Source organism: Helianthus annuus, chromosome 5 (assembly GCF_002127325.2).
Source record: "Helianthus annuus cultivar XRQ/B chromosome 5, HanXRQr2.0-SUNRISE, whole genome shotgun sequence".
Taxonomy (NCBI): domain Eukaryota; kingdom Viridiplantae; phylum Streptophyta; class Magnoliopsida; order Asterales; family Asteraceae; genus Helianthus; species Helianthus annuus.
In genome coordinates this window covers 42,132,469-42,154,513 of record NC_035437.2, presented here as the reverse complement: position 1 = coordinate 42,154,513, position 22,045 = coordinate 42,132,469, and positions in this window count along the sequence as shown.

Sequence of the window (22,045 nt, the reverse complement as noted above, 5' to 3'; positions counted from 1 at the left end):
GTGAGTTATTTGCACGAAATGAAAAGAACAAAAATGAGGTGCATACATACCCTGTCTTATTGGATGCAGAAAGCAAAGGATAACGAAGATGAACATTGTATTTATTACGAAAGTACTGAACAACGTGTCGTAAAAGTTGCATCTTTTAAGAAGTCCAACAATCCGTTCGTTATCTGTTGTTGTCAGAACAACATGAATGCAAGCAACGATTTTGACAACTGTAACAGCTTACTAAAAGTTCCTCAGGCTCACGGCATCTGCACTGGTTTTTCAAACAATTCAACTATGTTGGTTCAGTTTAGTTTTTTTTCCGACTATTTCAGTTATGTTTCAATAAATAATATCTGATCGAGAAGCACTAAAATAACAACGGTTCTGCAATTCAATCTTCATTGCTTCATTAAAATTAACAAGGCGGTCTTGGTTGCATATTTTAGAGAGACCTTTAAGTACAGATCCTACAGCTGCATTTGGAACAAGAAGTCCAACAATCTGTTCATTATATGTTGTTGTCTCAACAATATGACTGCACGCAACGAATTTGACAACTGTGACAGGTTATTAAAAGTAGAAATCACCTCCAATCCTTTCCTGGTCAAATCACACAATATAAAGTTTAAACTTATCATGTGTTGCAGTTTGTATTTCCCATAGCCAACTCACGAAACGAGGTTTCATTATCATGGGAAACGAAGAAATTTGATATTAGAAGGTATCAAAGATTTGGATACAACTTCAAGTCACGAAGATGACTCTGAAGTAGTTGATCATGATGACTGTAATAAAACGAAAGGGATTTCGAACAGTTGGTTGATGACAAAATGAATTAAATGAATCAATCGAGTATGATAAAACTACCATAATGTTAGATTTTAATAATGTTCATCGACATTTAAGTTCTAATTAAATTATATTTGAAACAATTCAAACATCTTATGATACAACTACCACAATGTCAGATTTTAATAATGTCCGTCGCTAATTTCCCCATTCACCGTGAAATCAAACAGTTTATTCATAGATTCCGTCCGGTTTCAAAGCCGGTTGAGGATTACGAGTGTTCTAGACTCGTTCAAGGCATGCTTGTTTGTGCGATTTACAGAAATAAGGATGAAGCTCTGTATTTTGATGCCGCGGAGAAACATAAAAGAAGACCACCTCACGAAACGAGGTTTCATAATCATGGCCGAACAGAGATCTAAATATCCCCTCGGTAGTTGTTACCACATGACACATGATAAAAGCGCTTCTTTAAACAATCTGGGACTATGTTCCGCAAATTGGGAACCACATATTCGTGTGTAAAAGCTCGGAAAGATGACCGAATAGAGATCTGAATATCCCCTTGGTAGTTATTACAACATAACACATGATAAAAGCGCTTCTTTAGACAATCTGGGACTATGTTCCATTTTAGGGTTTTTTCACCACCTATAACAATGTCGATAAACGTTGATTGTAACACGTCGCTTAAATCTCAGTTATGTCTCATTGCATTATGACTATACTGATAGGGGTGCCGGTCTTTTCTCCCAATGTGCAAACTTGAAAAATCTCACCATAACACATTGTCTAGAGAAGCGGTTTTATCCTGTGTCATATAACGCAAACAAGTTCTCCACAGTTTGTGCAAATCAAATCCTGTAATACACTTCATCAATAATCGAGAGAAACTTCTTCGAGCTAACTGCCGATATCTTATCCTTCTTATCTATTTCACAATCAAATCAACTCATAAATAACCAAAACACTACCATAGGTGAACCCTCCAGAAGAAATCGTAGGCTGATACATAAATGTGCATATAATGCATAGAAAAGAGCTCAGCAATTTGCATCCACTAACCATACTGTTATTACATCCGAGACGATTCAAGTGAGTTATATGAAGCAAGTGTCTACCTATTCAATTGGAGGAATCATTGCATTATATCCCCGTTGAAAACAAGCTTGAAAAGGTTTAGCACCAGCAGGGATCATGTTAAAGGAAGGCTGGTGAAGGTTAGCTGTCACTCGCCATTCTCTTGCATCTTCTGCAGACATGCATCTCTGAGCAGTCATCGAGAGTCAAAACACGCTTGTGAAGGTTAGCTGATGCTGCATGGGCTATGAGGCTATAACAACCCTCCTAAAATTATTAGAATACCCTATATACGCCCTAAAATACACCTCGTATATGAGAAATGGCCCAAAATACCTTTATTTTTATAAAAATTAAATAAAATTAAAATTCTTGTGGCGCTCGCGGGCCGCGAAGACTATGTCTTCGGCTTACGCAGGGTGCGACAGCTGGGACATCAGGCCGCACCCTAAGGTGCCACGTGTCGTGACGAGTGTGGGGGCTACGGGTCAACTCAGCAAAGCTAGGACCTAGTCTACAAGTCCTCGCGGGCCGCGAAGACTTTGTCTTCGGCCTTCGCGGGGCGCGACAAAGTGCCTGACTAGCACTATAAATAGAATCGATCAGATTCATTCCAGCTCGTTCAAAACTTTCACTTTCTCTCTCAATTTTCTACATAGCAATTATAATACTCGGGCAATATACCCACTAAAATAGCAAAGTTCTACCTCGATGTAAGTATCATAACCCCCGGTTACGTATTAGATACGCAACCGATTGATCTAGTGCTCCGTAACGATGTAAGTATCATAACCCCCGGTTCCATCCATATATTCCGTCAAACATATGACACATGATAAAAGCGCTTCTCAAGACAATCTGGGATTATGTTCCGTTTTATTACGATCGTCATGATCAACTACTACAGAGTGATCTTCGTGACTTGAAGTTGTACCCAAATCTTCGATCTCTCCATGTAAAAGCTCGGAAAGATGACCGAATAGAGATATGAATATCCCCTTTGTAGTTGTTACCACATGACACATGATAAAAGCGCTTATTTAGACAATCTGGGACTATGTTCCGCATTATAGACTGGTGGGCTTGAATGGTTTTAATATATTTCATCATGGACTATCTAGTCTAATACTTGAAAATGGATATGATTGTGTCAAGATCTTTATCTATCATATCATCGACCAACTGCTCAAATTCCATTCCGTTTCTCGGGTTCGCATTCGAAAGAAGACACTAACTTAAATCAGGGTCGAAGCGCCCCGCTTTGGCTAAAGCGAGGCGTTTAGGGTTCAAACATTCCACCGTACAGAATATAACATCACATCAAGTCTTATCACCCATTGTTGGAAGAAAAAACCCTAAATGCCCCGCTTTGGCCAAAGCGGGGCACTTCAACTGACATCGTACACCATTACATCACCGTTTGTCTGGAAAACAGGCCAAAACGCCCCGCTTTGGCCAAAGAGGGGCGCTTCGACAGGGTGTGGAAATAAGGTTTAGGTGTGTGAATAACATGACCCCTTAAAGAATCATGTAGTACATAACACAACCCCTACCCGCACCACTGGCGGTGGTCTTTGGGTTGCTGGTAGGGGTACTCGCTACACCACCCGCTTACACCCCGGGTCCCCTAAATTGACATAATCATTTGATATTGAAGGTAGGGTTTATTTTTAACACCTAAGCAAGCCTAAACCGTTTATTGATAATAATAATAATAATAGTAGTAGTAGTGGTGGTAGTGGTGATAGTAGTGGTGGTAGTGGTGGTAGTGGTGGTAGTGGTGGTAATCGTCGTAGTAGTCGTAGTAGTCGTCGTAGTAGTCATCATCGTAGTTGCCGTAGTCGCCGTAGTCGTCGTAGTCGTAGTAGTCGTAGTACTCGTAGTAGCCATAGTACTCGTAGTCGTCGTCATAGTCGTCGTAATCATCGTCGTCGTAGTCGTCGTAGTAGTCGTCGTCGTAGTCGTCGTACTCGTAGTCGTCGTACTCGTAGTCGTAGTCGTAGTCGTAGTCATAGTCGTACTCGTAGTCGTAGTCGTAGTCGTAGTCGTCGTTGTAGTCGTCGTCGTAGTCATTGTCGTAGTTGTAGTCGTAGTCGTCGTCGTTGTAGTCGTAGCCGTCGTCGTAGTCGTAGTCGTAGTCGTCGTCATCGTAGTCGTCGTCGTCGTAGTCATAGTCGTAGTCGTAGTCCTAGTCCTAGTCGTAGTCATAGTCGTAGGAGTCGTAGTGGTAGCAGTAGCAGTAGCAGTAGCAGTAGCAGTAGTATAAATAACTAGATGGATGTAAAATGCTATGTCTTTCTCTCTCTCTCCCTCTCCCTCTCTATCGCATCTCTATTGACTTTAGTAGTAGTAGTAGTGGTGGTGGTGGTGGTGGTGGTGGTGGTGGTGGTGGTGGTGGTGGTGGTATAAATAAGTAGATGGATGTAAAATGCTATGTCTTTCTCTCTCTCTCCCTCTCTATCGCATCTCTATTGACTTTAACGACTCAACCTACCCCTTCATTGTAAGATTCGTCTCATTATATACATAAAACTAATATTTTATACGAACTATTTTGCAAAAAGATTACAAATTTTAACCAAACATAAGCTACTCGAGGTAACAACGATTCGATTTATAGTACTTGTGCTTAAGTGTTAAGTTTAAAAACAAATTAACAAAAACTCGGAAGCAAATATTCATGAGATGTGTTCGGTTCGTCGCGCAACTTGACCTGCATCTGGTTCACAACGACGAGCATTATTTGTTATTTCGTTTGGGCAACTCCTTGTTTATTCCATATTATAAACATCAAACTTAACTAGATTAAACCTTATTCTAGTTATGGTATTTAAGTTAAATACCAACTTATCAATATAATATATTTTATATGTTTGGGGTGTTACAAGTCCACACTTCCTTAAAGAGGTTTTGTCCTTGAAACATAAATACGTACCGAAAAGGTAGGGGTAGTATCTCTTCATTTTTTCCTCGGACTCCTACGTGGTGTCTGCCCCCTATCTATGTTCCCACTTCACCTTGACTTGATCAATTTCCTAGTTTCTAAGTCCTTTAACCTTTCGGTCAAGGATTGCGATAGGTCTTGCCACGTAATTAAGTTTGGTATCAACTTCTATGTCATCAAGAGGCACATACGCCACCACGTCGGCTAGGCACTTCCAGATATGTGAAACATGGAAGGTGTTATGAATGCCACTTAATTCTTCCGGTAGTTCTATGTAACGCCCTGCATTTTGAAACTTTCATGTTTTGGCAAGTCTTGTCCCTGTAATACATAATGTTGCCTATTTGAGCCTTAAACTATGATAAACTACGTGAAACTTTTACTCTATGATGCTTTTTTGATACTTGTGCGTGAATCTTGAAACTATACTAGACTCTTAAGGATCTTGACTCTTTTGCGATACTTGAATCTTGAATATTGTGATGCTTTAAACTCGAATCTTGAAACTTGACGCTTGTTAAACTCTGATATTTGGTACTTCGTTAAGCTAGAGACTTGATACTTATTAAACGAGAAAACTTGATACTTGGTACTTTGATACTTGAAACTTGTTAGACGTAAACCTAGCTTGAACGCAACTTGAGACACGGAAACTTTTGTGTTAATTATATAATTATACCATTGTAATGGTTACCCACAATAATACGCAACACAACACTTAATCTAGCTCGCAAAACGAACTGAAATAGTCGCCATCTTTATATCTGGTTTATTTGTAAGATCAGAAAACTAGCAAACGAGTATTGGCTGTCCGAACAGACATCCGATTGGATGACCATCCGATCGGATAGTCATTCGACCGAAAGTCATCCGATCAGTAGTCATCCGATCGAGCACATTTCCACCGCCTTACTCACTCTCACACTATAAATACCCGTCGTTACATCACTGTTCACTAATGTGGTAGCCTCATCCGATCCAGACCCTTCCAAGCCATTCTCAAGCACATTTCCCTCAATTCTAAGCCGATTTGGTAAGCATTCTACTTGAATCTTGTACTTCTATCATCATTACACAATTCTTCACCATTTTCTCCATCAAAATCACTTATTTCCTTCATGAAATCACTTGATTTGGACCTTTGAAGGTGACATCATCACAGTTGTTGATGTCACCGGTGGAATGACGCCAACATATCAAGAATGGTACAAATCTAAGGGATTTCTACAACATTTAACACAAATCTTTGTAAGATCTAAACATTTTCTTAAACTGATTTCATAATTTACAACTTTTCTTCAACTTTCTTAACTTTTCTACTAAGAACAGGTGGAATCTAGACTCGTTCAGGCTCTCTACTCGTCCCATGGTTGAGAACCGGTCTGAGAACGGATTTCCACCGAAGAAGACAACCGATTCATGGGTTGAACCAGGGAATCTCGCCAAGAACATTAAGCCTGATCGAATGGGGTGGTTCCCAATCCGATTAACGGAGCTGGAACTGATGGGTTTCCGTTGTTTAGCAAACCGTCACGTCGTCTCCATTGAACTTGAACTTAGTATTTACAAAAGTTTCAAATTGACAACGATCACATAGTCGAATGATCATCCGATCGGATGACCATCCGATCGAATGATCATCCAACCAAGTGACTTGTTCTCTATAACCCTCAACACTTAAACGATTTGAATCAGAACTTCAAACTATCAAATTTTCACTCGAACGACTTGAATCTTATACTACAACGAAAGCTTCAAAAGTTGAAATGATTTGCAAAGACACCACTGATCGAATGACCAGTCGATCGAATGATCATCCGATCAGATGACCATCCGATCAAATGGGGTCTATCTGGTTCGAATGGTCATCCGACCATCCGTCTGGATGACCATCCGATCAGGAAACCAGTCAGACACTTTTATTCGATTTTCGCACGATTCGACATTTTGTTCAACACTCATACTTTTATACTATAATCAGGCTAACTTCAGCGCTCCCTTTGATCCAAATAATCGGTGTTGATACTAAGCAACCACTGTGAGTATACTCGATCCCTTTTTGTTTTAAACACTTTTGGGATGCAACATGTATTCTATAAACACGACACTAGACACTTGAAACTTATTTGGAAACATACTCTATCCTTGGTAAGCATGGAGACAGGATACTTGTGAAACTTGAGACTTACATGCTATATGACGTTTAATCCTCGTAGGTGACATGTCTTAACAATTATGGTACTATGCATATGCTATAGGTTGTAACGCCCCGCCTGCTATTCTCTTGGGTATTGTTAAGATTAAACCTCCCGTTAGACTTTGGGAAAGGCAATGAACGTTTATAGCTCCCGCTAGACTCTTGGGATTGCTATGTTAATTACGTTGGAATTGTGTGTTACATAGGGACTGCGTTAGCTTAGCATGGTGAAACTGGTTATATGTTTTCATGGCGGATATGAGTTTTTGGAACGTTTTTAAACTATTATGCTACGTATTCAAATTTGTATGCTCGCCAACGTTTTTGTTGATAGTATTTTAATACATGTTGCAGGTTGATAGTAGCTGAGAAAATCAAGAAACATGCTAGGATGCTGCTTAGAAACACATCTTAATTAATTTAGGAATTTTGAATAATATTTGGATGTTTTGTATTTGATACTTTTTTGGTTGAATTGTGGATGCTGTTTAGACCATTTTTATGAAATTGGATTAACCATTATTGAAATAATTAGTGTTGTGGAATCTCTTGAGCAATCTGAACGCTTAGTGCCGCGCCCCGATGTTTCCGCCATTGGTTGGGGTGTGACATTCTAAGTGCTATGTGAAACATGGAAGGTGTTATGAATGTCGCTTAAAATATAACCATACTAAACTCGAATCAATGAAAATGACTAGATTGATGACAAACGAAACTTATTAAACTATTTCAAGACTCAACTTTGATAATAGCGTGTGAAGTGCTAAAGTGAACTAATACTGATTAAGGTTAATTCTACCAAACCATGGTTAAGGCAATAGACATACCTTTAGACCTGATCCAATAAAGCCAATATTAATATGAGTTCTTATGACTTAGGGTTTCTAGACTAGTGCCAATATTGAACAACAAACATTACTATTTAAAAACTACCAAGGTCAGCCAAATATATAAAACTCTAACTAGTTTCTAGACCTTTTTAATCAGACCCTTCCTGCTAGGCAGAACATATGTTTGACCAACTATGATGATTAATTTTTTTACTACCGGTTAAGGTTTCAAGCCCTAAGTTAATGGAGGTCAATATAACCTAGAGATATAAGATATGAATCTAATATGCATAACTCCATTGAAAGATCAACACAACCACATAATTAACAACATAACCAATAATCAACATATACCCATATTCATAATAAGAATTATCCATATCATCCTACTAAAATCATACTAATAAGCAATCCATCATCATTTATAAATTAAATCAACGAATCATCTCATCCGAACAGTTATAAAATAGTTTAGCCGGACATGATAAACAAATTAAAAACATAAATCAAATTCATCATCAAGTAAAAAAGCTTAGATACTAGAAAACCAATAAAGATTAACTCAAAAAATCAAATCTTGCTTCCCTGTGCGTTAGATCTTCAATCTTCTTGCCTTTCTCTTCCGAATTGTGACATCTGTGCTTGTGATATCATTTTACATACTTTGAACAATACAATATTAATAAAACAGTGTGTTTTGATCCCAATGTTTGTCATTTATGTTTGATTTTATGCACGTGTTGATTTTTGATCGATTTTGAACTCTATGTCGCTTTCTGGGAAGTTATACGCAAACTGGTGCGTAAACACGATCAGTTTAATGCGACAAACACTCCGGAACAGCCACATAAACTTAACATAGGCTTTGGTATGGCAAAAACAAGTTTATTCGCTCTCAGGGACTATTTGCGTCAACTTGCAAAAGACTGCCATTTTGTAAGACAACGTACTGTCTGGAACTTGATCATAAGTTAAACATACCATAAATGACCTAAACATGGCTTAGAAATAAGCTTTGATAGGTTCGGTGTGCGAAAACATGCTTATATGATCTTACAGGGACTAAAAGTGTCAAAAACGGTGTAAGTTTGCATTTTCGCACATAACTTACGTTCTGGCCACATCTGGACATCCAAAATTTTTGTACACACTAAAATATTTTTATTTTGGTGATCGGCATGCAAAAATTCCATTCGTCGTTTAATTTGGTTCGTTTTCGCGTCCGTTTGAGTTTCGTCGTAATTAACCGAACAACGCGATCATACGACCAAACGAACTGACATCCGAGATATTTTTGAGCATGTTTTGAGTTCCCAATACTTTAACTTCATTTTAGAGCCTTGAAATGAGGTTAACGGGGCTTAAACATGTCAAAAATGGGCTGAAATGCAAGTTTTGGGCTACAGGGACCAAAACTGCCAATCTGCCAAAGATGCCAGGCGGCCCGCGTAAACCAAAGCCTTATCCTTACGCGGCCCGCGTCAGTGTTACAGTACAGAAACATTGAATCTGGTCTTTTAGCTCGGTTTTGCTGGTTTTGATCTCTAGTTTTCAATGATAGGGGCTGGTTTGTGTGGGGAACAAGTCCCCCAATCAGTCCTTAACACTTGTATGGCTTGGATCATGCCCTCCTCTCCAAGAAACGATCCTAACGGTTTGCGAAAATCTATATATAGCCCAACAATTTCATTGTTTTCATTGCTCATTTCTCTCCTCTCTTCTCTACTATCTGCTTTGGAGCTCTCTCATCTGATTTGGGAGTTTGTCTTCTTTGTAGAAAAGATAGCATGGACTTAAGTGAGCCTTCTTTCATTTCTTTTATTGCTTTTTCTTTATGTTAGTGCAGAAAGTTAAACAGTTTGGCCAACAGTTTGACTTTCGGTTTTGACCATCAATTGGTCAAGTCAAAGTTCAATTGAACTTTGAAACGTGATTACAATCATGATAGTTATAATCCTTCGTGATTATAGCCGCTGATTACCACGTTAACTAGTTGTAGTGTCGAGTCAAAGTTTCGGTCAAAATGCGTTTTAGCACGCATTTTGTCTCGGAACTACTTTAGGGTATCAAAACACTTTGTTTTGATACCAAATCAGTAGGTTAAACATGTTTTGACATGTTTAACTCTATACTGTTAGTTTAGTGCTTGTTTAGGGTCGTGAGTTAAGCGGTCTAAACCACCGCTTACACTTCCGAACCCGACCCGTTTGGTCGATCTTTAGGATCCGACCAAGCTTAGTTAGTGATCATAGTTGCATAGGGAATAACCACTGAGGTTATACCTTATGATCACATAGGATTGGTTAGTCATATGCTTGTTAGCTTGTATGCCCATAGGAAATGACCAAAATGCCCTTTTGAAGCATAAATCCGTATTTTGACTATGTGAACATATTTTTGACTTGTAATCTGATTTAGTAACATGTTTAGGGATAATTGGGCATGTAAGACTTGGCATAGCACATAGTTAACCATCCGAACATAGTTTTACGCTAACGACACCTTATAGTAGCTTATGTTACTATAGTGTCGAAACGGGTTAAAAGCACTTAGGTAGACTTTCCAATCAGAATGTAGGGCCTATTAAATCATACCATATGAGTTCAGTTACTCATTTGATTTATAGAACCTCATTCTATCCTATCTACCGATTTAGGAGCCGATTTATTAACATAGTTACCTATACTAGGTACCGGTTGATTCTATGATACTTGGAGCTTAAATTGGTCTTATTCTCAAGACTAATTAGCAATCCCATGTGAGTACATAGTTCCCCTCTTTTACCGTTTTCAAATATTTTGGGGTGATACACATGTACATACGTGTTACTTTTGTGCATTTCATTCTTTTTATGACATAAACATGCTAGTTTCACCTAGTACACTTATAGTACATGCTTTCAATTGTGTTTTGCTATGTATGTCAAGCATGCTAGCGCATTGATTTATTACACATTTGCTGCATATGTTTATTTAGCATATGTACACATTGTTTTACATGACATTTCTACTAGGCATGTTTATTTAGCATTCCTAGTACATGGTTTTTATAGCATGCTTACATTGGTTATGACATTTGGTATGTTAAATCGGGACAATAATACGTTCATTAACATTGATCACGCCGCTCGAACTTATGTAATGGTACCATAGGAATTGACAACTCCCTTTTCCGACTTCCTAGGTTTGTTTGGAAGTTGGGAATGACAGAATCCGTCTACATAATTTAGATAAACCTTTAATTCGTTTAAGGGTTTGTCGCCACAGTCACAAGGCTTGAATGTATGCGATTAACATTACTGCATAAATGTTTGTAATCATAAAGCATTGTTTTTCTGCAAAACATAACATTTGATTTAACTTAGGTTTATTCAAAAACATTGTTTTGTACATTTTCTATGGGGTTGAGTAGCTTCTAGTTATTCACCATACATGACATTTGTTTCACATTGACAGCATCACATAGTTTAAATAGATGAATTCCTACTTACTATGCATTTCATTAGTTATACATGATACAGTTATACACATGACATTATACATGGTTTATACATAAACAGTTTGACATTTAACATGACATTTTGGTTGGTTATTGATAAATGACTTATGTAACGGGGCTATGTGTTATATGATAAAAGCATGGTGGATACGCCGCTGGTACTTCCTATATATAAGTGCTTTTATCGTATCATACATTGTTGCGTTATCTAAATCACTTGGACAAGACATGAAACATTTTTACAAGAACATGACACTGTTTTACAAAGCATACATTTTTATACAAATTCACTTCTACTTGGTTATTCATTTAACCATGCATCTTCCTTTCATTATCATTTGATTTCAATCGATTTTCACATGGTTTTACAAAGGAAAACATTTTTTTACAAGGTTCATGACTACATTTTATTAAACACTTCTTTCAAATACAAGTCATGAATCTGCATAAACAAAACCTATGTATCTCACAGGCATTTTTATGCTGACGTACCTACTTTTACATGTGTTTTCAGGTGCTGATGCATGATGTGTGTGCTTCACTTAGGCGGACTCGGGCCTTAGTGACTTAAAAGACAGTTATTATGTTATTTTAGTTTGAACTTAAAGACAATGTAACATTAATCTTAATAATACAAAACTTTTATTGCCACGATTGTTGAAACAATAATTCTGTCGCTACTCACCTCCCCGGCGTTTCTGCCGCGGTTTTGTTGTTTTGACGCGGCCGGGGTGTGACAGAAGAGTTGGTATCAGAGCCAATGGTTATAGGGAATTAGGTTATTAGCAACGCTTTGACCTAGACTATAACTTTCTAGGACCCTAACACAAGTTTACTTGTGTTTAGATCTTAAGACAATACCCGTCACCTATCCTTAGGTGATTACCAAAACATGAACACAATTTCCAAAATGATTTTGAAATATCATCTATCCTTAGATGATTTCTTTTGGCCTCGTGCCTTCCAAATTTTCAAAATCTCGTCAAAGTTTTGGGTCTAAATAATGTGAACACGTGCAAACTGGAAGGGTGAATGCCTGTACCCTGAGTTTTCTGTCTAAGGCTAGAGTGTTCGTACAAATCCGCAGTATCGGACCAGCCACTCTTACCTAGGAACTCTTGGGGTGAGTGTTCACTTATAGGCGAGCATGTCTTCGGTAATACATTATTATGACTTATTTATTTTGATTTGTCACTGTGTCTCGTTTGTTTGCTTTGTGGTAACAAACAAACGACCACCATCCTTGCTTTTTGTCAATTTTATTGTTATCTCATTTTCATCACATCATCTCACTCGTTTTCTCTCATGTTTCCTCTTTTAGAATGCCTCCTCGACGTAACATTCAACAACCTGATGCCGAACTGGCAGCTATTATAGCACAGCAGATCGCTGCTATGCTACCTGGTCTCATAACTTAACTAAACCAAGCAACCAATAACAATGTTAATGCACCTGCTCCGTGCAACTTTAAACAGTTTAACTCTGCTAAACCGCTCAAGTTTAGTGGTACTGAAGGAGCAACAGGGCTTCTCCAGTGGTTTGAGAGTCTTGAGAGCACATTTCACCATGTTCAGTCTCCGAACAATCGTAAGGTCGAGTTTGCTTCGAGTGTATTCCAAAAGAGGGCTCTTACCTGGTGGAATGGGGTAATGAGAGATAGAGGTGCTGATGTAGCTTTGGGTCAGACTTGGGAGGAACTCAGGGCTCTCATGATGAGAGAATTCTGTCCTCGACATGAGCAGAGGGCACTAGAAGATGAGTTCAATGATCTGAAGCAAGTCAGTGGTGAACACAGGGCTTATACAGACAGATATGAGGAGTTAAGCTTGCTCTGTCCTACAATGGCCACGCCTTTGGATAAGGCAATTGAGAGGTATATAGACGGTTTACCAGATCCTGTTCAGGATATTGTCACTGGCAGCCACCCTACTACCGTCCGTCAGGCCATTGAGCTAGCTGCTACCCTTACTGAATCGCAAATAAAAAAGGGTAAACTCCACAGAAAGGGTGACAAAAAGCAGAAACAGTCTGATAGCACCACTAAGAAAAAGGGCAAGAAGGCTGCTGAGTCTTCAAAGAAATCGAGGAAGCGTAAGGCTTCCAAGAATTTTGCTGTCACTGCTCAGACTAACTAGGCTGCTCCTAATCAGGCAGCACAGAATCAGGCTACACAACCTGCTGCCTAGAGGCAGTATGCGGGAAATGCACCTCTGTGCAACAGATGTAATAACAACCACCAGCCACAGTTGCAATGTCGCATCTGCACTAATTGTGGTAAATCTGGTCATCTTGCGAATACCTGCCGTTTTGCTCCTAATCAGAATCAGGCAGCTCAAAACCCTGCCCAGAATCCTGCACGACCTCATTTTCCACCTGGTTCATGTTTCAACTGTGGGGATCTGACCCACTACTGGAACAACTGCCCGAGGTTGGCAAACGCAAATCAGGCACCGGCTCGTGGTAGAGCTTTTAATCTGAATGCAAATGAGGCGCGCGCAGATAACGAAGTGGTGAACGGTACGTTCCTTGTTAACAACCATCCTGCCTCTGTTCTATTTGATTCAGGTGCCGATAAGAGTTTTGTGTCCTTAGCATTTGAGCCTTTGCTTGCGATGACTAGAACAAAACTAGGAAAGCCCTTGACAGTAGAAGTAGCTAGTGGTGAACCCGTTGTACTCGACTCAGTTCTTTGAAATTGCCAGTTGAATCTGAATAACCATCTTTTCCCTATCGACCTTACACCGATGCAACTCGGGAGCTTCGATATTATAGTAGGAATGGATTGGTTATCAATGTACCATGCCGAGGTGGTATGTTTTGAGAAGTTGGTCCGTATACCGCTTTCGACTGGTGAGATCTTAGAAATTCATGGGGAGAAACCTGCTAGTAACCTCAAACTCATGTCTTGTACCCAAGCCCGCAAATACCTGCGAAAGAAATATGTTGCTTTCTTGGCACATATCGTAGAGGATAAAGGCAAGGGTAAGACAGTCCAAGATATTCCTGTTGTTCGGGATTATCCAGAGGTATTTCCTGAAGAATTACCTGGTTTACCCCCTGTACGCCAAGTTGAGTTCCGCATTGATCTTGTGCCTGGCGCAAATCCCATTGCTAAATCACCTTATCGTCTTGCACCGTCTGAAATGCAAGAGTTATCTAAGCAGCTTAAGGAGCTATATGACAAAGGATTCATCCGTCCAAGCTTTTCACCTTGGGGCGCTCCTGTCCTATTCGTGAAAAAGAAAGATGGATCATTCAGGATGTGTATCGATTACCGTGAGCTGAACAAGCTTACATCAAGAATTGATATCCCCTACCTCGCATTGATGATCTCTTTGATCAGCTACAGGGTGCTACTTGCTTTTCAAAGATTGATCTACGTTCTGGGTATCATCAACTTCGAGTTTTCGAAGAAGATATTCCCAAGACAGCTTTTCGTACGCGTTATGGTCACTATGAATTCATTGTTATGCCTTTCGGTTTAACAAATGCTCCTGCTGTTTTCATGGACTTGATGAATAGGGTTTGTAAGCCTTATTTGGACAAGTTCATCATTGTTTTCATTGATGATATTTTGATCTATTCTAAGACTCGAGCTGATCATGAACAACATCTTCGTCTTACAATGGAGCTTCTAAAGAAAGAACAGCTTTTCGCCAAATTCTCCAAGTGCGAATTCTGGCTTAAGGAAGTTCAATTTTTGGGGCACATAGTCAACGAACAAGGTATACATGTAGATCCTGCCAAAATCAGTGCGATTAAGGATTGGGATACTCCTACTACTCCTACCGAGGTTCGTTCATTTCTTGGTCTAGCAGATTATTACCGTCGTTTCATTGAAAACTTCTCCAAGATTGCGGTTCCTCTCACTGCTTTAACTCAGAATAATAAACCTTTTGAGTGGGGACCTAAACAGGAAGAAGCATTTCAGACTTTGAAACAGAAACTTTGCAATGCACCTATTCTATCTTTACCTGAGGGTAACGACGATTTTGTTGTGTACTGTGATGCATCAAATTTAGGCCTTGGTTGCGTTCTTATGCAAAGAAACAAAGTTATAGCCTATGCATCAAGACAGCTGAAAGTGCACGAGAAAAACTACACCACTCATGATCTTGAGTTAGGTGCAGTAGTCTTTGCTCTCAAAATCTGGAGACACTACCTGTATGGTACAAAGTGTGTAGTGTTTACTGACCATAAGAGTCTCCAGCATATCTTCAATCAGAAAGAACTTAACATGAGGCAATGACGTTGGGTTGAACTCCTGAACGACTACGATTGTGAAATTCGCTACCATCCTGGTAAGGCGAATGTCGTGGCTGACGCATTAAGTCGTAAGGAACATGTCAAGCTTCACTGTGTTCAGGTTCGATCTGACTTTCAAACCCGCATAATTCAGGCTCAACATACTTGTGTTACACAAGACTTGATGGGTAAAGAGTTACCGTGTCATACTAATCCTGAGCTTGAACTGAGAGATTTTGGGATTTTCTATTACATGGGCCGTTTGTAGGTCCAAAGTATAGACAATCTTCGCACCTTGCTTATGGATGAAGCTCATAAGTCTCGTTATTCTATTCATCCTGGTGTAGACAAAATGTATAAGGATCTTCGAACCCAGTACTGGTGGCCGGTATGAAGAAAGACATTGCCTTATATGTTTCCAAATGCCTTACTTGTCTCAAGGTTAAGGCAGAACACCAACATCCCTCTGGATTATTGGAGCAACCAGAGATTCCGGTTTGGAAATGGGAAAATATTTCTATGGATCTCATTACCAAGCTGCCGCGCACTAAAAGAGGTCATGACGCCATTTGGGTTGTGGTTGATCGTCTGACAAAGTCAGCACATTTCTTGTCGGTCCGTGAGGATCTATCTGCTGACAAGTTGGCCAAAATTTATGTTGATGAGATTGTATCTCGACATGGTGTTCCTTTGAACATTATATCTGACAGAGATGCTCGATTCTCGTCTCACTTTTGGAGAACCATGCAATCTGCCATGGGTACCCAACTTCATTTGAGCTCAGCGTACCATCCGCAGACAGATGGTCAATCTGAGAGAACAATCCAGACACTGGAGGATATGCTTAGAGCTTGTGTGATTGATTTTGGTGGTAGTTGGGATTCGCATCTTCCATTGATCGAATTCTCCTACAACAATAGTTATCACTCTAGCATCAATATGGCTCCTTTCGAAGCTTGATACGGTCGAAAATGTCGTTCACCGGTCTGCTGGAATGAGATAGGTGAGGCTCAGCTTACTGGACCTGAACTCATTCTAGAGACTACAGATAAGGTCAAGAAGATTCGTGATAACCTACAGACAGCTAGAAGCCGTCAAAAGAGTTACGCGGATCGACGACGCAAGCCCTTAGAATTTCAAGTTGGTGATCACGTCCTACTCAAGGTATCCCCTTGGAAAGGTGTGATTAGATTTGGAAAGAAAGGAAAACTTGCACCTCGCTATGTTGGACCATTTAAGATCGTTGAAAGAGTCAGAAAAGTAGCCTACAAACTTGAGCTACCTCCTGAACTTGGAAATGTTCATCCGACATTCCACATGTCTAATCTCAGAAAGTGCTTAGCTGATGAGAACCTCCACATACCACTTCATGAAATTCGTGTTGATAACACGATGCACTTTGTTGAGAAACCTGTGGATATAGTGGACCGTTCATTTAAGCAGTTGAAGGGCAAGCGGATTCGGTTGGTCAAGGTTCGCTGGGAATTTAAACGTGGCCCAGAGTTTACTTGGGAACGTGAAGATCAGATGAAAGCGAAATATCCGCATCTATTCTCACAAGTTTCCTCTAAATAAATTTCGGGACGAAATTTCCTGATGTAGGGGAGACTGTGACATCTGTGCTTGTGATATCATTTTACAAACTCTGAACAATACAATATTAATAAAACAGTGTGTTTTGATCCCAATGTTTGTCATTTATGTTTGATTTTATGCACGTGTTGATTTTTGATCGTTTTTGAACTCTATATCGCTTTCTGGGAAGTTATACGCAAACTGGTGCGTAAACACGATCAGTATAACGCGACAAACACTCCAGAACAGCAACATAAACTTAACATACCTTAAACAACCTTTACATAAGTTAGAAATAAGTTTTAAAGGCTTTGGTATGGCAAAAACAAGTTTATTCGCTCTCAGGGACTATTTGCGTCAACTTGCAAAAGACTGCCATTTTGTAAGACAATGTACTGTCCGGAACTTGATCATAAGTTAAACATACCATAAATAACCTAAACATGGCTTAGAAATAAGCTTTGATAAGTTCGGTGTGCGAAAACATGCTTATATGATCTTACAGGGGCTAAAAGTGTCAAAAACGGCGTAAGTTTGCATTTTTGCACATAACTTACGTTCTGGCCACATCTGGACATCCAAAATTTTTGTACACATTAAAATATTTTTATTTTAGTGATCGGCATGCAAAAATTCCATTCGTCGTTTAATTTGGTTCGTTTTCGCGTCCGTTTGAGTTTCGTCGTAATTAACCGAACAACGCGATCGTATGACCAAACGAACCGACATCCGAGATATTTTTGAGCATGTTTTGAGTTCCCAATACTTTAACTTCATTTTAGAGCCTTGAAATGAGGTTAACGGGGCTTAAACATGTCAAAAATGGGCCGAAATGCAAGTTTTGGGCTACAGGGACCAAAACTGCCAATCTGCCAAAGATGCCAGGCGGCCCGCGTAAACCCAAGCCTTATCCTTACGCGACCCGCATCAGTGTTACAGTACAGAAACATTGAATCTGGTCTTTTAGCTCGTTTTTGCTGGTTTTGATCTCTAGTTTTCAATGCTAGGGGCTGGTTTGTGTGGGGAACCGTCCCCCAATCAGTCCTTAACACTTGTATGGCTTGGATCATGCCCTCCTCTCCAAGAAACGATCCTAACGGTTTGCGAAAATCTATATATAGCCCAACTATTTCATTGTTTCATTGCTCATTTCTCTCCTCTCTTCTCTACTATCTGCTTTGGAGCTCTCTCATCTGATTTGGGAGTTTGTCTTCTTTGTAGAAAAGATAGCAAGGACTTAAGTGAGCCTTCTTTCATTTCTTTTATTGTTTTTTCTTTATGTTAGTGCAGAAAGTCAAACAGTTTGACTTTCGGTTTTGACCATCAATTGGTCAAGTCAAAGTTCAATTGAACTTTGAAACGTGATTATAATCACGATAGTTATAATCCTTCGTGATTATAGCCGCTGATTACCACGTTAACTAGTTGTAGTGTCGAGTCAAAGTTTCGGTCAAAATGCGTTTTAGCACGCATTTTGTCTTGGAACTACTTTAGGGTATCAAAACACTTTGTTTTGATACCAAATCAGTAGGTTAAACATGTTTTGACATGTTTAACTCGACACTATTAGTTTAGTGCTTGTTTAGGGTCGTGAGTTAAGCGGTCTAAACCACCACTTACACTTCCGAACCCGACCCGTTTGGTCGATCTTTAGGATCCGACCAAGCTTAGTTAGTGATCATAGTTGCATAGGGAATAACCACTGAGGTTATACCTTATGATCACATAGGATTGGTTAGTCATATGCTTGTTAGCTTGTATGCCCATAGGAAATGACCAAAATGCCCTTTTGAAGCATAAATCCGTATTTTGACTATGTGAACATATTTTTGACTTGTAATCTGATTTAGTAACATGTTTAGGGATAATTGGGCATTTAAGACTTGGCATATCACATAGTTAACCATCCGAACATAGTTTTACGCTAACGACGCCTTATAGTAGCTTATGTTACTATAATGTGTCGAAACGGGTCAAAAGCACTTAGGTAGACTTTCCAATCAGAATGTAGGGCCTATTAAATCATACCATATGAGTTCAATTACTCATTTGATTTATAGAACCTCATTCTATCCTATCTCCCGATTTAGGAGCCGATTTATTAACATAGTTACCTATACTAGGTACCGGTTGATTCTGTGATACTTGGAGCTTAATTGGTCTTATTCTCAAGACTACTTAGCAATCCCATGTGAGTACATAGTTCCCCTCTTTTACCGTTTTCAAATATTTTGGGGTGATACACATGTACATACGTGTTACTTTTGTGCATTTCATTCTTTTTATGACATAAACATGCTAGTTTCACCAAGTACACTTATAGTACATGCTTTCAATTGTGTTTTGCTATGTATGTCAAGCATGCTAGCGCATTGATTTATTACACATTTGCTGCATATGTTTATTTAGCATATGTACACATTGTTTTACATGATATTTCTACTAGGCATGTTTATTTAGCATTCCTAGTACATGGTTTTTATAGCATGCTTACATTGGTTATGACATTTGGTATGTTAAATCGGGACAATAATACATTCATTAACATTGATCACGCCGCTCGGACTTATGTAATGGTACCATAGGAATTGACAACTGCCGTTTCCGACTTCCTAGGTTTGTTTGGAAGTTGGGAATGACAGAATCCGACTACATAATTTAGATAAACCTTTAATTCGTTTAGGGGTTTGTCGCCACAGTCGCAAGGCTTGAATGTATGCAATTAACATTACTGCATAAATGTTTGTAATCATAAAGCATTGTTTTTCTGCAAAACATAACATTTGATTTAACTTAGGTTTATTCAAAAACATTGTTTTGTACATTTTCTATGGGGTTGAGTAGTTTCTAGTTATTCACCATACATGACATTTGTTTCACACTGACAGCATCACATAGTTTAAGTAGATGAATTCCTACTTACTATGCATTTCATTAGTTATACATGATACAGTTATACACATGACATTATACATGGTTTATACATAAACATTTTGACATTTAACATGACGTTTTGGTTTGTTATTGATAAGTGACTTATGTAACGGGGCTATGTGTTATATGATAAAAGCATGGTGGATACGCCGCTGGTACTTCCTATATATAAGTGCTTTTATCGTATCATACATTGTTGCGTTATCTAAATCACTTGGACAAGACATGAAACATTTTTACAAGAACATGACACTGTTTTACAAAGCATACATTTTTATACAAATTCACTTCTACTTGGTTATTCATTTAACCATGCATCTTCCTTTCATTATCATTTGATTTCCATATCGATTTTCACATGGTTTTACAAAGGAAAACATTCAAGGTTCATGACTACATTTTGTTAAACACTTCTTTCAAATACAAGTCATGAATCTGCATAAACAAAACCTATGTATTTCACAGGCATTTTTATGCTGACGTACCTACTTTTACATGTGTTTTCAGGTGCTGATGCATGATGTGTGTGCTTCACTTAGGCGGACTCGGGCCTTAGTGACTTAAAAGACAGTTATTATGTTATTTTAGTTTGAACTTAAATACAATGTAACATTAATCTTAATAATACAAAACTTTTATTGCCATGGTTGTTGAAACAATAATTTTGTCGCTACTCACCTCCCCGGTGTTTCCGCCGCGGTTTTGTTGTTTTGACGCGGCCGGGGTGTGACAGAAGAGTTGGTATCAGCCATTGTTCGAATTGAACATGGCTACGTGATTGAAATAAGGTAGGTGTTAATCCCTTAAAAAGGCACCTCCTGGAAATCACGTTAAGTTGGTCAAATGACGAGTCATAGTTATGCTAAATAAAAAGTCAAAAATGCAGTTTTCGGAAAACTTATTAAGTGAACTTATAAATGTTTTAACTCATCTTTTTACACTAAATCAGTTGGTAAATAATATAGAACATGTCTAAGCATGTTCAGCCCGTCATTTCCAGTTTATACCTCGGTTCGCAACCGAAAGTTAAGCAGTTTAACTTCTGCTTTGACTTTCGATTCTGACCTGAATTAGCAAACTTAGCTACTGATTCTGAGTTTCATTATGATCATAATTATATGTAGGATAACCTTCTGTGGTTATACTACTTGATCATAATCAATTGTCGGGTTTTTATACAAGTTCATGTATTATGCCAAATTTTGACGAAAATGCCTTTTTGGTGCATAACTTGGTTTTAAACTATGATGAACATACAAAATGGATCACCTACTGACTTGGTAACTTAAATAAAATGTTTTGGCATAATGAACTTGTTTATGACTCATCCGTTCACCCGATGCCGCCTATGCGCGTACGGTTAGTGATGTGTGTAAAATGCAACATATAAATTACATCAAATGAGGCATAAAACTAACCCTTTTTAGTACTAATGTTGGAAAAAGTGTGCTTTGTCTTTCTTTTGTATTTTCAGGATTAAATGAGCGTAAATGAAAAGGAATAAATATGCAGCAAAATCTAACATAAATAAAAGAAAAGGAACAAACGTGGTATGCCTGACCCCTTGACAGCATCTTCCCAAGCAAAAACAAGAAAATAGAAGGCTGACCACGGCCCCGTGCCCAGCGAACACGGGGGCCTGGCCAGGTGTCTTCAGAAAAGACAAACCTATAGAAGCTTCTATTCCCGACACGGGGGCGTGCCCAGCTCAACACGGGTCGTGGTCAACACTAAGATTCGCAGAATCCAAGCAAATCTTGATAGTACAGATACGCTTATGCACACGGGGTCGTGCCCAGCGGACACGGGGGCGTGTGGAGCTAATGCAGACAAATTGCAATTAATGAAGAAAGAGAATAAGGATGGACACGTGGCCATGCCCAATGGACACAGGGCCGTGTCGAGGCTTCTGTGCAGACTATAATAGAGGTGCTTGGTTCACTTCAAAGGCATCCCTTGGCA